This window comes from Eleutherodactylus coqui, chromosome 3 (genome assembly GCF_035609145.1).
Source record: "Eleutherodactylus coqui strain aEleCoq1 chromosome 3, aEleCoq1.hap1, whole genome shotgun sequence".
Taxonomy (NCBI): Eukaryota; Metazoa; Chordata; class Amphibia; order Anura; family Eleutherodactylidae; genus Eleutherodactylus; species Eleutherodactylus coqui.
Window position 1 is genome coordinate 83910949 of NC_089839.1, and position 16393 is coordinate 83927341.

Below are 16393 nucleotides of genomic sequence, written 5' to 3' on the forward strand. Positions count from 1 at the left end.
TACTTTTTGTCTTGACATGGTATTCAGCTTTCATACGTTTTATATCAATTCCATTGAAATTCAGATAATGTCTCGGAAGATACATAAATTACTTAGAGATTATAGTGACCATGTACAAAAGAAATATTTTCCCTGTGAGGTGGATTTTTGCTTGAAGAAGGCGTAACTTGAACGCTGAAACGCGTAGTAATAAAATAGTCTTGTTAAATTACGGACCTGTGGTCCGCATTTATGTTTAACCCTTGGAGCACGGGGAAGGTTTTTTTCCTTTTGCCTGTGACGACTATTGAAATTAATGTTTTTTTTCATCCTGCTATGTGGCTGTGATTTTCACGGCCGCATAATTGGACTAAAACAAACTCATCTGCTTCATCACTAAGTCAATTTACTCTTCTATAAGTTCTTTAGGAATGCTAAAGGCGCTCTTAGGGCTCCTACACATGAGCAGTCCTGCGCATGTTTTTGTGCAAAATCGCTTGTGCAAGCTGCGAACAGTAGAACACATTCAATGGGTTTCCTCACACTGAGCGTTTTTATGGGTGAAAAAATATGCACTGTCTGCATAAAATCGCACACAAAACCGTGTGATTTTGCGGTGTTAATTGCTAATACTGGAGATTAATTAAGGGTGCTAAGTCAGTTTGAAACTGAGGCGGCGATGTGAACGGGCCCCCCAGTGCAAAAATATACAGTAAAATGGGCAGGCATGCATGCAAAGCACATGACTGCGCTCTATTCAGAGCGCAATCACATCATCCTCTACGCATACACTTGCATACAGGAGCCCTTTCTTTGCTTGGTCGATTCTTTAACAAGCACTAATCGTATAACATGTTGATTGGCTTTTATTACTGACGATTACATGATCACTAGTATGAGCAATCAATTATATGATTGTTCATTGCTCTCTATATAGCATTCATCAGCAGCACCTCCACCTCTTTACATGAAGAGATGTGCCACCAACAAGCGAGCATTGTTATGCCTGGATAACACATCTGATCAGCCGACGAACAAGTGTGTGCATGTATATCAGCTGATCGCAGGCATATCCGCACTGGCTGATGATCTATGTTCATGCCTGACCATCGGCCCCTGATCAGGCCTTAAGCATACGTTGATGACATTAGGCCATGGACTGACTAAGGGCTTCTTCACACAAGAGTGTTTGCACACGTTTTTGTGCATGTAAACTTTGCGCCAACTAAACACAAAGGGTAGAACCCATTCATTTTGTTCTCAATGGGCTCGTTCTCATAAGTCCTGCTCTATCTTTCTGGGTTTTATGCAGCAAAACTGGCATAGAAGACTAGAGCAGGTGCTCAAATACACAAGGGGAAGGATGCGACGCTGAGCAAAACGCAGAAAAAAAGAACAGCTGACCCTTATTAGGCTTCAATAGCCATACAGTTCCATGAAAAAGGTGTATCACACACGCCTGTCAACTGGCCCTGTGCTCGAAAAAATTCCAGTAATATGCACAGCCATGCTCAAATCCCTGATTATAGCCCTCTCCAAACCTCATTGGTACGCAAACAGGCTGCGCTGCGACCAGCGTATTTACGCAAACTCTTATGTGAAGCCACCTGTAAGGGATATCTAATAAAGACTACTGGATCATTTACATGGGCTGATTATTATTCACAATCATTCAAATTCCCACTCTCCCGTGCGAATTTGAATGATAAGCATCCTGTGTAGGCGCCTGCAGAGACTGAACGATTGAATGAGAATTGTTCAATGGTTCAGTTTCTGCATGCAAAAAACTGAAGGACCAGCCGTTCAGTGCAAACAGTCTGTGCGCCAAGAACCTCACATTTAATCCTACACAGCATTCTTGGAAACTAGAAATGTATTCTAGCAATGAGTTTCGGCGGCAAAGTTGGAAGCACAGCTAAGAGACTGCGTGCAGAAAATAAAGCAATGAACCAAAAAATTACTAGAAATTTTTTGGCATGTTATATTTGAATATGCGCCGAATAAAAAAATGTTAAATTCAAAAGTGATGCTAAAGACTGCTGCTACCATTTCACATGGGTGGGACAGGTATCAAGTCACTTGATTTATTGTGACTTGAAATCCTATGAATGCAGTAATAATGAAACATTTGGAAAAACTTAACTTCCCTGAGTAATTAAAAAGTATTCAGTGTGAAAAATCTGCAATAATTGAGAGGACTTCCTAAAGGGGAAGATACTTCTTCAACATACTGTATAAAAATGGTTGTCCATTCTGCTAATGGACTGATCAACATTAAACCAGTGCAACCAGAGAATGGTAGAGTATTGCATTCATCATAGTGTTCATAGTAATAGTATACTGGAAGCATAAATTCCAAGTAGCTTAGCATCTAATGCTATCACAGAATTGATTCCCTCTCATTACACACACATTCTTGAAGATACCTTGGTTTAAAGGGGCTTTTATACGGAATGATTATCATTAAAAAAAATGCTGGATCGTTCAAATTTGAACAATATTGTTCCTTTGCTTATCTTCCTGGCCGGACCACAGCTGCTGCCATTGGCTCCTATGGGAGTCAATGACAGCGGCCGGAGAAGGGAGGTGGGAGGGAGTTTAGCAGCGTGACTGCTAGAGATTAGCGAGTATACTCGCTAAGGACAATTGCTCGATCGAGCATTGTCCTTAGCGAGTATCTCCCCGCTCGGCAGAGAAGGTTCGGCTGCCGGCGCGGGTGACAGGTGAGTTGCGGCAGTCAGCAGGGGGGAGCAGGGGGGAGAGAGAGATCTCCCCTCCGTTCCTCCCCGCTCTCCCCCGTAGCTTCCCGCCGCCGGCAGCCGAATCTTTGCTCCCGAGCGGGCAGGTACTCGCTAAGGGCAATGCTCGCTTGAGCAATTGCCCTTAGCGAGTATACTCGCTCATCTCTAGTGACTGCTAAACTCCCTCCCCCTTCTCCTCTCCGCCCCTTGCCACTGTTTGCAATGGGAGGGGGCGGGACGGAGACGGAGCTAAGCTCCGCCCCACCCATCCCATTGCTGGCTGCAGACAATGGGTGGGACGGGGGTCTTAGCTCCGCCCCCTTCCATTGCAAACAGCCAGAGGGGAGGAGAGAGGAGGTGAGCCGGCAAAGGGGAGGGTAGGGGGAGACAGCTTAGCAGAGCTAAACTGTCTCTCCCCACCCGACGGCATATACGCTGAGCCTGTGCAGCGTATAACGGTCGACCGTGAAAACACTGACTAATATACGCTTGTGTGAATAAGCCCTGATACCCATGAGCCTACACAATCTTAGCTTGGTGTGGGAAAACAAAATATTCCTCAAAATGTTAATAATTAATGTTTAATTTGTACCTAAATGGTTAAAAAAAACTAGAGGCCTATTTAGACACAACGATTATCACTCAAAAGATTCAACAAAACTCTAAAAAAACATGTTAAAAAAAGTAGTAGAGAAGGATAATCGCGATTGGGACTGTTTGTTGCTCTACCTGATGTTCTCTATTAGAGAAGTACCTCAAGCCTCCACTGGGTTTTCGCCCTTTGAATTACTATATGCATGGCAACCCCGTGAATTGCTTGACATCGCCAAGGTAACCTGGGAGAATGAAGTTACGCCATATAGAAGTGTCATTGAGCATGTGGCAAAAATGCAGGAAAGGATAGCCAAAGTATTGCCGCTGGTGAGAGAACACCTCCTCAGGGCACAAGAAAGACAAGCCAGGGTCTATAACAGGTCCGCAAAAATCAGACAGTTCAGTCCAGGAGACCGGGTGTTAGTCCTGGTGCCCACAGTAGAGAGCAAGTTCCTCGCCAAGTGGCATGGTCCGTATGAGATTGTGGAAAAGGTTGGGGAAGTAAACTACAAAGTACACCAGCCAGGAAAATGAAGGTCCATACAGTATGTCATGTGAATTTATTAAAATCCTGGAAAGAGCGAGACTCCCTGACCTCGCCTTGCCTGGTGTTGGAGACAAGCAGTGGCATCCATGATGTGACAGTAGCAGAAACACTCTCAAAACCCCAAAAACAGCAGTGTAGAGAGTTCCTACAGCGAAATACGGATCTGTTTACAGATTTACATGGGCACACTAACATAATTAAACATGAAATTATTACAGACCCCCCCCCAAAATAGTCAATGTAAAACCTTATAAGATTCCAGAGGCCCGCAGAGCGATAGTATCCCGGGAAGTGAAGAAAATGCTGGACCTGGGGGTAATCGAGGAGTCAAAGAGTGGGTGGTCAAGTCCAATTGTGCTAGTGCCAAAACCCTCAGGAGAATGGAGGTTCTGTAATGACTATAGAAAACTAAATGAAGTCTCAAAATCAGATGCCTACCCGTTGCCAAGAGTAGATGAGCTGATTGAGAGGCTAGGGCCAGCCAGATACATAACTACCCAGGATTTAACAAAAGGGTACTAGCAAATCCCCGTCAGCCGAGGCAAGGGAAAAAACAGCTTTTTCCTCTCCCGAAGGCTGTTTCCAATATGTAAGGATGCCTATCGGGTTAAAAGGCGCTCCAGTGACATTTCAGAGGGCAATGAATAGAATATTACGTCCCCAGAGAAAGTATGTAGCGGCATATCTTGACGATATTATCATATTTAGTCAAGATTGGGAGAGTCACCTAGGGAAAGTGCAGGCTGTACTAGATTCCCTTAGAAGGGCTGGGTTTACAATTAACCCCCAAAAATGTTCCATTGGAATGGAGGAAGTCAAATACCTTGGTTACATAGAGGGAAGGGGTTTGATCAAACCTTAAGTCAACAAAGTGGAAGCCATACAAGAATGGCCCCGTTCGTTATCAAAAAAGCAAGTGAGAGCATTCTTGGGGATAGTGGTTTATTACAGGTGCTTTGTTCCTAATTTTGCCACAATAGCAGCCCCCTTAACAGTGCTAACCAAAGAAAAACAGTCAGTGATGGCTCAGTGGTCATCAGAGGCAGAAGAGGCTTTCCAAACCCTAAAACATATGTTGTGTCAGCAGCCCATTTTGGTAGCACCGGATTTCACAAAAGAATTTATATTGCAGACAGATGCATCAGATGTAGGACTAGGGGCCATCATGTAGCATGAAGTGAATGGAGAAGAGCATCCAGTGATGATTTTTAGGCCAGAAACTTTCTCCCTGTGAAAAAAGTTATGCCATCATTGAGAAAGAGGGATTAGCTGTAAAGTGGGCGCTGGAATCACTGAAGTTTTATCTCCTAGGGAGGAAATTTAAGTTAGTATCTGACCATGCCCCCTTGAAATGGTTGAGTAAGAGAAAAGGGAAAAGTGCAAGAATTACAAGGTGGTTTTTGGCCTTACAGAAGTTTGAGTTCGATGTAGAACATAGGCCAGGAAACCTACATGACAATGCAGATGCCCTTTCAAGGGTCCATTGTTCAGTGGCAGTTGGTGCCCAGCCCCCTGGCTTGGGGCAGAGGGGGAGGGTATGTAGCAGGGTGAGAGGAGAAGTCAGCGATGGAAAATATGTGTCGCAGAGGTTGCTCAACCAGGTGATGTAGGCCTCACGAGATCCTCTCTCCAGTACAGGTTTTCATCTGAGCCAGGGAACCAGGTGGAGCTCAGGAACCTGCTAGATGTAAAAGGAGTCAGTCTGCAGAGCAGGAGTGTGTCTGTCTGTGTCATCTGTGTGTGTCTGTGTGTGTGTCTGTGTCTGTCTGTCTGAGAGCTTCAGACATGTTCACTAAAACAGGAATTTGTCTTCCCCGGAGGCTGGTGAGATCCCTGTTCCTGCTACTACTGACTAAAGGAAGCTACTTACAAGTCTACTAAGAGGTTGCTACGAAGGAGGCTTCACTTCAAGCTGGTAAAAGCTGCCAGAATAGAACTACCCCTGTTATATTGTTTATTGCTATGGATAAAAAGGACATTCAGATGTTCATACTACTTACTGCATTGAACTTGAAGGACTTTTGATTTCTTCCACTTTTACTGGGATACCAGCTGTTTGGGTTATAACCTCTCGTGTGAATAAACAAACACGAACTGACTTTTGTTGTTTGCCTGGTGTTTAAAGCCCCTGGAGCATCACAATACTCACAGTCTCTTGGCTCCCTAAGGATCTCTATTGTTCAGGCACTATGTTGCTCTTCTACCTTTCGCTCCTGTGAACTTCACTGAAGGCCGCTTTCATATCTGCATTGTAGCATCTGTTTGGAGGTTCCAACACAGTTCCGGTACAAAATAACAGAAGATTGAGTCTTACATATAGGGCTTTTTCATCTGGTAAAATCCTGGACAGCTGAGCGGAAACCAAACAGACCCCACTATAGTCAATGGAGTCCATTCAGCATTGTTTGGTTCTCTCATAAGACCGATCTGGTCAGCCAGGGGATTCCCCTTTCCTGCTCCCATAGGAGTAGGAAAACAGAACGAGTGCCACAGATGTGAAGGCAGCCTAACTCATGGAAGAGATGCATTTATCATTATACTGCATATTATCTACTGTAGGCAGTTAAAGGGTGAAGTTGTGGATGGAGTATATCTCCCTCCCAGGCTCTTAGTCTGGACAGGGTGGAGATCCAGTCCACAGCTTCACCCTGGCTCTCGACTCAGCTGTAGGCATTGACCCCGTTACTGGGGCATAAAAGGCTGCTGGTCCATGAGGTCAGTGTCTGACAAGGTGAGGAGAGAGAAACAGCCTGACAGCCTGAGGAGGAAGCCTCTGAGCACCCTGCATGGTGCAGCATTTCATTTCTGTTATACTGCATGGACTTTGTGTTGCTGTTTTGTGTGGCCTGGAGCATACAAAATAAAGACTAAAAGTGAGTTTTGATGAACTTTGGAGTCCAGTTTGTGCCGCCCCCCACCCCCTGATGGACTGTCACACTACATAGACATGAGTATTACAAAACTCTATATAAAAATATTACAGAAACAGGCATATCACGCAAGTAAGTAAAGCACAAATATTATATGTATAAACACTGTGTGCACGCTATATGTAGACTATGTATAAATATATAAGAAACATGTGGACATTTAAAATATGTACAGACATCGAAATATTAATAATAAATACACAAACAGTATATGCAAAAATGTTATGTACATTGCATTTGATATTACCAACATGAATATAAATTACATATGGGGACACTGCAGAATATATATACACTATTATATACATACAGATGTTGATACTATATATAAACAGAACATATATACTCATCTATATTGTATTGTTAAAGGGGTTGTTCCACTGCCATACATTGCACAGTGGCCCGGGTTGGTCCTGCCAGCTTTATCATTCACTTCAACACGTTAAATATTTAGCTGCTGCTTATACTAGCGGGGTGCTATATCTTGCCCAGCCTAGGAGACTTAATACATATGTCCGCTTATCCTTTTTGAATATTTAGCTGCTGCTTATACTAGCAGGGTGCTATATCTTGCCCAGTCTAGGAGACTTAATACATATGTCCCCTTATCCTTTTTAACAATTTAGCTGCTGCTTATACTAGCAGGGTGCTATATCTTGCCCAGTCTAGGACTTAATGCATATGTCCCATTATCCCTCACACTAATAATACAGTATATACACAAACACAGTCCTAAACACAGGGCAACTATAGATCAGATTTTGACAATTTTTTCAGATGCGGACATTCTGCAGCATTTCCACCTTATGTAAACATCTCCTTAGTCAGCTTGAGGTATGCTGTCACGTGCAGAGTGGCTCAAGTAATAATGGTGACACTCACAGTAGCCCCAGTAGCATTAATGCCCCCCTATACAAGCCCCAGCAATAATAGTGACCCACACAGTAGCTCGATAATATTACCATTCCCCTATACCAACCCCAGCAATTATAGTAACCCCCACAGTAGCTCCATAGTATTAGCGCTCCCCTATACCAGCCCAGCAATAATAGTGCCCCCCACAGTAGCCCCATAGTAATAGTGCTTCCCTATACCAGTCCAGCAATAATAATGCCCCTACAGTAGCCCCATAGTATTAGCGCTCCCCTATATCTGCCTCAGCAATAATAGTGCCCCCCACAGTAGCCCCATAGTATTAGTGCTCCCCTATACCAGCCCCAGCAATATTTGTGCCCCCTACAGTAGCCCCAACAGTATTAGTGCTCCCATCTATGAGACCAACAATAATAGTGACCCCCCCATAGTGACCCATATACTTACCCTCCTCCTGGTCTTCACAGTGCCGATGCTCCTCTCAGCTGCCGGAAGTGTATGCATCCAGCCCACAGCGCTGCAAAGTGATTATCGGCTGGGAAACGTGGCACCTCGACCAATAATCATTTCAATGGTGATCAGCCATTACCAAAAAATGGGACAAAAGGCTGTCACGCTTGGGTCTATCTATCTATCTATCTATCTATCTATCTATCTATCTATCTATCTCATATCTGTCTCTCTATCTGTCTTTCTGTCTGTCTGTCATCACCACACTATATCTGACTCTCAGTCACAGGAAATTCCAGAAAATAGTTATAAAAAGTGTAGAAAGAGTAATAAAGTCACTTCAAGATTGAAGCGTTTGGACAGTGCCTGAGAGCCCATTGGTTAGCGATGAGGTGAGGATTTCACCTCAGAAACCCTCATCTATCCGGAGAATATGAGTCTCAGGACCCCTGTTCTTACAGTATAGAAAGCAATGGAGAGGTGGATGTGTGGCCCTTTTTGACTGTAACCTTGGGTGGTTATTTCAAAGATATATGAAGTGATTCTCCCATAGTATGAGCTCTCCTCGGGAAAGGTTGTCAATATCATATTGACGAGGTGTGTGTGTGTGTGTGTGTGTGTGTGTGTGGGGGGGGGCTCTAACAAGCAGCAGATTTCACTCTGGTACACTTGGGTTAACAAGTGTATTACTGTTATGTCTATATGGCGCACCTCACCTCAGCACGGTGTAAGGCTAGATCACACCCCTCCAGGCAAATAGAAGATGGAGAAACTTGCTCCTTGCTAGTCATGAATATGGGGTTCCCCTGCCTAAAAGCGGGGTAGGTGTCCTATTAAGGACAGCCCCAAGGTCTTCACCACGGGCCCGAGTATCTCTGGCAGGACACCTGGAGAGATGCACTAAACAGAAGACACACCACTGTTCACATCTACATACAGAACAGGACTGTTCACATCTCATGACTGGCCACCAGCACAGACACACAGAACATGTCGCTGTTCACACATACACACAGAACACATAGCTGTTCACAGCTACACACAGAACAGGAACTCACTCAGAACTCTTATACATAGAGATATCAAACCATTGCTAGCTCAAGTGTCCTCACATCAAAAGAAAAGAGTCAGACACCGAAGTGACATAAAGGGAACAATGTCAAGCATCACCCACCTGGCGACACACAAGACATCAGACGTCTGGAGGCTGCACTTGTCAAAGGGAAAAGCGGGGGGTTTGTATAATATACAGATGGGGACTACAGGTGTCCAGATTATCTTCAGGGAATGTGGGAGAAATTTTTCAGACTAGACATGCATAATTTCAAATTCTGAGTGGAAATAAAACAGCATGAATAAAATGACCAGCATCTTCTAGCAAGAGGAGCTGGTATTTATGTGCAGCAGATCATGGGGATTGACTGGTTGGAGAAATCCAAACCCAGCCAGCTCAATTATCCCTCACCTGTGAAGCATTGCTGCTGGAAACCTTATATAACAAAAGATCCAGCAGTCCCCTTTATGAGACTGAAATTATGAAAATGCTCCAGATTTCATCAATTTATCACAAACTGAATATGGATCTAATTGATTATTTTAGGAATTTGTATTGTGACCAGCCGGCATAGATCAACAGATGTGGATGACATGTATTATTACAGCACTATACGTAACATAATACAGCACAAAGCTGTGCTTGCAGTACTAACCTTGACCACTGCAATGGCTGTCCACACTGACAGCGGCCCAGCAAACAGCTGAATGGTGGGGATTTCGAGCAGTGGACCATCACTGATCAACTATTTATGTCCTATACTGCGAACAAGTTATCAATAGTAAAAGTCTTGGACAACCCCTTTAACACCTGCAGAACAGGATATGAGAGTATTTGTAACTTGTGGTTGTGCATGTAAAAAAATGTGCTATTAGTATGGACCTTGTGGTTGGTCCAAAATAGGTAAGTCCCGTTTTCACGATATTTGCCCGTCCTGCATTTTTGATAGTTTTGATAAGCTGGAAAAAAAAGTTGCTGCTTTTATCTTTTCGGAGATGAGTCCTGGATTTGACACTTGGGCTGTCCATTTAATTATATGTGTAGCGACCTAAAGTGTGACACTACAGTTAATGTACTTAATTGCAAGTTAAAAACAACTGTCCCAACTACCAGCTCATTTAGCAGAGTGTTGTGATGCTGGATTTTGTTTAATAAGAAGATGGAGTCAGAATAGGGAACCAAATAGTTAATTTAACGTAGTCATTTCCGTGTAAAGCAATTGCTGAAAGACCTGGGTGAATCTCTGTATGTAGTTGAAGGACCTTCAGATCACGTGAGCCAGCAGAAGAAAGAAGCTTTCTGATTGGTCCAGGGGCGGTACTAAATGCAGCCGAGCTGAAACAAGTTAGCTAAGTGGACTATGCTGGATAACTTCCTGTACCTCTGATCTGTGGCATAGTAGATAATTATAAAAGTGTTGAGAGACAGAAACAAGGGAGGCAGTGGAGACAGAGAGAGAGAGAGAGGCAGAAGGGAGGACAATGTTTGCAGCCAGGTGAAGCCATGTTACTTGCTTCCCTCCCCCTGTCCTGTAATTAGAGAAGCTTATTTCCAACTTTAAGAAAACCTGTCAGCAGCTAATAAATCCTCCATTATGCTGAGAAAAGCCTGCATTTGCCTTCAAGAGCTAAATTGCTTCCAAGCCGTGCCTTTTATCCAGGCTTCCACCAAACAGCCAACACAGTTACAAAATTGTGAACTGCAGAGACGAGACATTCTCCAGACGATCTCACGGAGTGAGTATTGGAGAATTTTAGCTCGTGTTTCAGGTTGGCAAAAACTGTTAGTTGGGTTGATTGTGGTTTCATCAGTTCTAGTCAGTTTCTTTGTCAGCGTTTGCCATGGGTGTCAGGGGCTGACTCTCAGATGAAAGGTTTCACCTGTGGTGGATAAGACAGTTCATTTAATAAGTTATGGTTGCTGGGGCACATGAACATTTTGGTATAGCTGAAGATTAGAAATAAATTAATACTATCTAAAAAAAAAGAAAAGAACAGAAAAGAAAGGAATGAGTAATAAAATATGTGCAGCGCATATCATCAACCATATGACAAAACTAGTAGAACGTATTCAGTATAGGCAGAGAATTCTTCTTAGGCTGACTATATTATTATTGAATGTTAGGAATGTTGCTTTTCAAGAGTGTCACCCCTCTGTAACAGGATGTTTGCTTTCTTGCCCAAAGATATAAGGCGTCAACCAGTCCATCTAAAATTAGACCAAATATATAAACCAAAGGAGTGCATTTTCTACATAGCACAGACAGAGAACAGTTCAGGTACAATACTGGTAACTTAGGGTGGTTCCACACAAGCGTTATTCGCTGCATGCCGCCCACATAACACAGTGGCACGGCTTGCAGCAAGTATGCAATGACATTGCATATTTGCTGCGCGCCGCCGGTCGCCATGTGCTATCTTAGTCTGTAGCATATATAATTTGGAACTATGCAATCTTTATTGCACGCATAGTTTGAGCAATATGTATGAGCAGCAATACGGGACCCTATGGCAGATTGGTACAGCATATTACACATGCAAAACCCGCACGCATAGCACGTTGTGACAATATGTGTGTGCGAAGAAGCCCTTAGGCTGGCCGGTGATCCTGCGTACCTTATTTTCTTGTATTGCAGATGACCGTGGCGGCTCTCTATCGGTCATGTGCAATACAGTTTTATTTCACTGTTTGTTTTCCAGTGCCATCGCTTAGCGATGACATGGGTACCTTCGGCCCATACTCAATGTTATTTACGTATAAGCTGCAGGTTGGACGGCCTCCATTGAGGTCAATGGAGATCGGGCCGTTTGCGTGGAATTCGTGGCTGAATAGAGCATGCTGTGTTTTTTTTCTTCGCTTGCAGAATATGCAATTCGTATCAGCAGGTGTGAGTGAAAAAGCAATTTTATATGCTTTTCAATGTCCGCATTTTGGAATCCATCTGTGTGAGCCTGGCCTTATTGTTGCACATGACAAGGAGTTTTTAATTTTATCCAAATAATGCATAACAAGAACTTGTTATAAAAACTAAATTATGGTGCTATTCTGGGAAGAGAAGCCTGGTGTTGTAATTTTTATACTCACCCGCTCTCTGCTTCCCGCCAGGTTCGCCAGTGAAGATTGCTTGGCTTGTGTGGAAGAATGCACACACATCACTCAGAGAAAAGTCATATCCTTGTGAAAGGCCCGATCTTGATTGGTGGACACTTCTGGAACTAGAGAGCGGGTGAATATAAAAATATGTCAATTGCAGAATTGAAAGAAGCCGTGAAAGTCAGAAATGCATGGAGAACATTGATCCATGGAGGGACCGAGGGTCGGATGCGACTGAATGGATAATCATCATCGAGTATAAAAATTACAACACCCATCCCCCCATTATCTCCTGGATCATCACCATATCTTAGTTTGTTCCAAGGTATTCTTAGTTGTTCCAAGGTGACAGGTTTCCTTTCAAGGGAAACCAATCACATCACATTGAACATGCAGTCTAATCTACTAGCAGCATGTTATAAAGCAGGAGGAGCTCAGCAGATTGACATATAGTTATGTGGGGAAAGAGTCAGTATAAATTGTAACCTATTAAAGGGATTTTCAGGGCAAAAACTATTGATGACCTATCCTCAGCTTAGGTGTCAGGGTGTGCGTGCTGGGATCTGTTGTGCTATGGGTTTCCAGGAGCACAGCTTCACAGATGTGGAATAATTGTGCTGGCTTGGTGCAGATTTCTCAAGCCAGCCAATCTCTACTGGTCTGCTGCATATATATATATATATATATATATATATATATATATATATATATATATATATATATATATATATATATTGTTATGCATGTTAGTCTCTAGTGTTTCTCTCACCTTCCCTGAGGATGGTCTGGACACCTGTTGTCCCTGCCTGCATCTTATGCGGACCCCCATCTCCCTTCCTTTATTACAGGTGCAGCCTCCAGACGTCTGATGTCTCGTATGGTCACATGGGTGATTCCTAACATGGTTCCCTGTGACTCTCTTAACCCTTGGTGTGAGGACACTTGGGCTAGCTATGGTTTGATATCTGTATGGATGTGAGTACTGAGTGGAGTCCGATACTGTTGTGTGAACAGCGAAGTGTTCTGTGTCTGTGCAGGTGGCCAGACATGTGGTGTGAACAGTCCTGTTTAGTGTGCATTGGTGTGAACAGCATTTTGTTCTGTATGTCTGCATCTGCTGGACATGTGGTGTAAACTGTCCTGTTCTGGGTTGCATGTAATTCCTAGTGTGTAGGTGGTTTAGTGTGTTGGTGTGAACTGCGTCCTGTCTTGCTTTGGTTCATTTTCCACCCTGGGCAGTTAGGTCCATAGGTTCCAGCATGGGGTTGTCCTTATCGGGATGATCGCCCTGCTTGCAGGCAGGTGTCATGTGGAAGTTGTCTCATGAGAGTAGGGACCCATGCAACAATGAGAACCCGTGATGTGGGCTCGGGGGTGTAAATGAATTGCCAAAACCTCAAACTAATACCTCATACTTATTATAGCAATTCTATCTGCTTATGCGTGCGGGTATGATCGGTTTGGACATAGCAATAGGTCATCAATAGTTAATCACCAGAGACCTACCACTTGGGATTTCTGGTGATGAACTAATATCCTGTCAGCTCTCAGTGCTGCAGGGTTTACATTGTCATAGGAAACAACAGCGGAAGTGCTATAGCTGGCTTCAATCCCATTGAAATCAATGGAAGCTGAAGTCACCTATTACACTTCCAGCACTTCTGTCTCCGACATCGGAATTGGATGCAGAAGTGTGATAGTTGCTTCAGCTCCCATTGACTTCAAAGGGAGTAAAGCCAGCTAGGGCTCGTTCCCTATGAAAGCAGGCCTGCCTATCATCTCAAAACTGGGGATCCCAATCAGTGGGTCCCCAGCAAGTAACTATTGATGACCTATCCTGAGGATAGACCCTCAATAGTTTTTGCCCATAAAACCCCTTTAATTGAAATTCGTGCTCCAGTGCCCATCTAGGAAGGTTGTCAATCACTGATAAGATTGCCCACTTGATTCCTAAGCATAGAAAAAGCAGGGATTTCAATCAAATTATACAGAATTTATTTCCCCCCCACAGAACTATGCATCAATCTACTCAGCTTGTCATGCTCTATGATGCCAGTAATTAGAAAGCATTTTTATGGTAAAAATATTCTTTAGCGAATCTGTAAAGTTAATAAAGTTGCTATAAATGATTTATTATTGAGAATAAGCAGTAAGTATGTTCTGAATATATCTTCATATCTTCTATTAACTTACTCCAATCGTTTTTTTTTGCTTTTATTCCATGTTCCTTAAAGTCTTTTTATACGCCTTTTGTAAAACCAAAACAAGCAACCAGAAGGATTTATTGTTTTGCTACAAAACTCGGCATTTAGTTACATCTCAGACAGATATGAAATTAATTATTACAGTTGTGTGTGATTAAATCAACAGTCTTGCCACCTCATGCCCTAAAAGTGATTACACCCTTGGCCTATAAAAAAGCTCTCAGAGTTTCCTCTTTTTCCGCTTCTGTAGAGCTTGTTGACCACTAGACGCCTCTACGGCGGAACCCAAGAGATTTCACCTCGTTACCAGAGTTTGAGAGGAGATGCATTATGGGAATGTGAGAAGCTGGATGGTCATATTGATTAATTGTTCGCCATCGGGGCCATTCTGACCAGACTGTTACAATCACACAGAGAAAGTGTCCTCCCACTCCGACAACTCCTTCTAGGTGCTTGAATTTTTTTGACAATCAGTGTACTTTGGCAGTTATTACTTATGCGCCACATGCTCATTGCCTTAAAGGCCCATTTAGACACAACGATAATCACTCAAAAGATGTCGCTCAAGCGACTTTTGAGCAATCATCGTTGTGTCATTTTCAGCGCAAGATGATCGCTCAAGATGAGCGATCACCTTGCGCAGCCAGTGGAGGATGCAGAAGACAAGCGGGGTGTCCCCGCTTGTCTTCTGCATCTAGCTGTTCCCCGCTCCAAGCCCACGGCTGTTATACAGCCGAGCGCTCTGAGCGGAGGATGCAGAAGACAAGCGGGTTTCCCTGCTTGTCTTCTGCATACAGCTGTTTCCCCGCTCTAGTGCACGGCTGTTATACAGCCGAGCGCTCGGAGCAGAGGATGCAAAAGACAAGCAGGGTGTACTTGATTTAAGGATCATATGTTTGTCTAAAACTAGAGAGGAGAGAAAAAAATAGATGTGAAAAGTGATTTTCTATCACTACTAAAACATTCTAGTGTAGCCCTGTTTAGGGGAAGGTATATATAGTGGCCCTTCCTAACAGGCCCTGGCGCTAACCCGTATGACACATGGAGACCTGGCACCTTCGCTAATTGGAAGAATGGGCATAATAGTGAGTTTTCTCAACTCAGATTAGAGCCTTAGACTAACAATGGTCTCTCCCTGAGAATTACCTATGCATTAATACAAACAGGCATATATTTGTGAATCCAACTTATTTAATATAAGTGATCACACAGAGATAGCCATAAAGGATGTCATACTTTATAAAACAGCAGTTAAAGATACAATCGATGCATACATATGTTACAATGAATGATATAGTACTTAATAAGTAGTTCCAAATAGTCCTGGTTAAATGGTGACTATATACTCTGGTATATGCATATAAAGATGAACATGGAGTCACATGCATGATACCTCCGATGTCAAAAGGATAAAGAGTCATGATGCAGGGGCTCCTGTAGCTGGTAGCAGATGCAGGATTCCACAGCAGGATGAAGAGCACTCCAATGCAGGTTAGGAGATAGAAGAGGGTAAGAAGGAATAGAAGCTTCTGTATCTGACAATCGCCCCACAGGAAGACAGATTCTGAAGATAACCCTAAGTACTCTGTACTATTCCCTCTTCTCTATCTATTCTATCAGTGTGACTAGACCTCTACTCTTCCTATGGGCCATCGGTCACTTAATCTGACACTGTTCCTAAACTGAACACCAGTCCCTGTCTATAATTTTACCTAGTATAAGGATCATACTGTGGCTATTACATATCAACCAGGGCTGCTTAGGAATTAGCAAACACCAAACAACAATGCATAAAGCCTAGAGGAATCAAACAGTAACAGTGATTCAGCAAATCCACTACATGTACTTTCAAACCAATATAACAGTGATTTCCTACATTAGTTTTTCACCTTTTTTCAATAAATAGGGGCCTTAATTTTGTAGAACAC

At 43.2% G+C, this 16393-nt stretch overlaps 1 long non-coding RNA gene across 1 annotated transcript; it reads right to left on the reverse strand.

Annotated features, from left to right (window-relative positions):
- Positions 1-10370: 10370 nt before the first annotated feature.
- LOC136619781 (uncharacterized) lies at positions 10371-16114 on the reverse strand. Its single transcript, XR_010791028.1, has 3 exons — positions 15859-16114; positions 12253-12383; positions 10371-11048 (listed from the first exon to the last, which is right to left on the reverse strand). It is a non-coding gene; the product is annotated as an uncharacterized lncRNA (long non-coding RNA).
- Between the last annotated feature and the right edge of the window lie 279 nt (positions 16115-16393).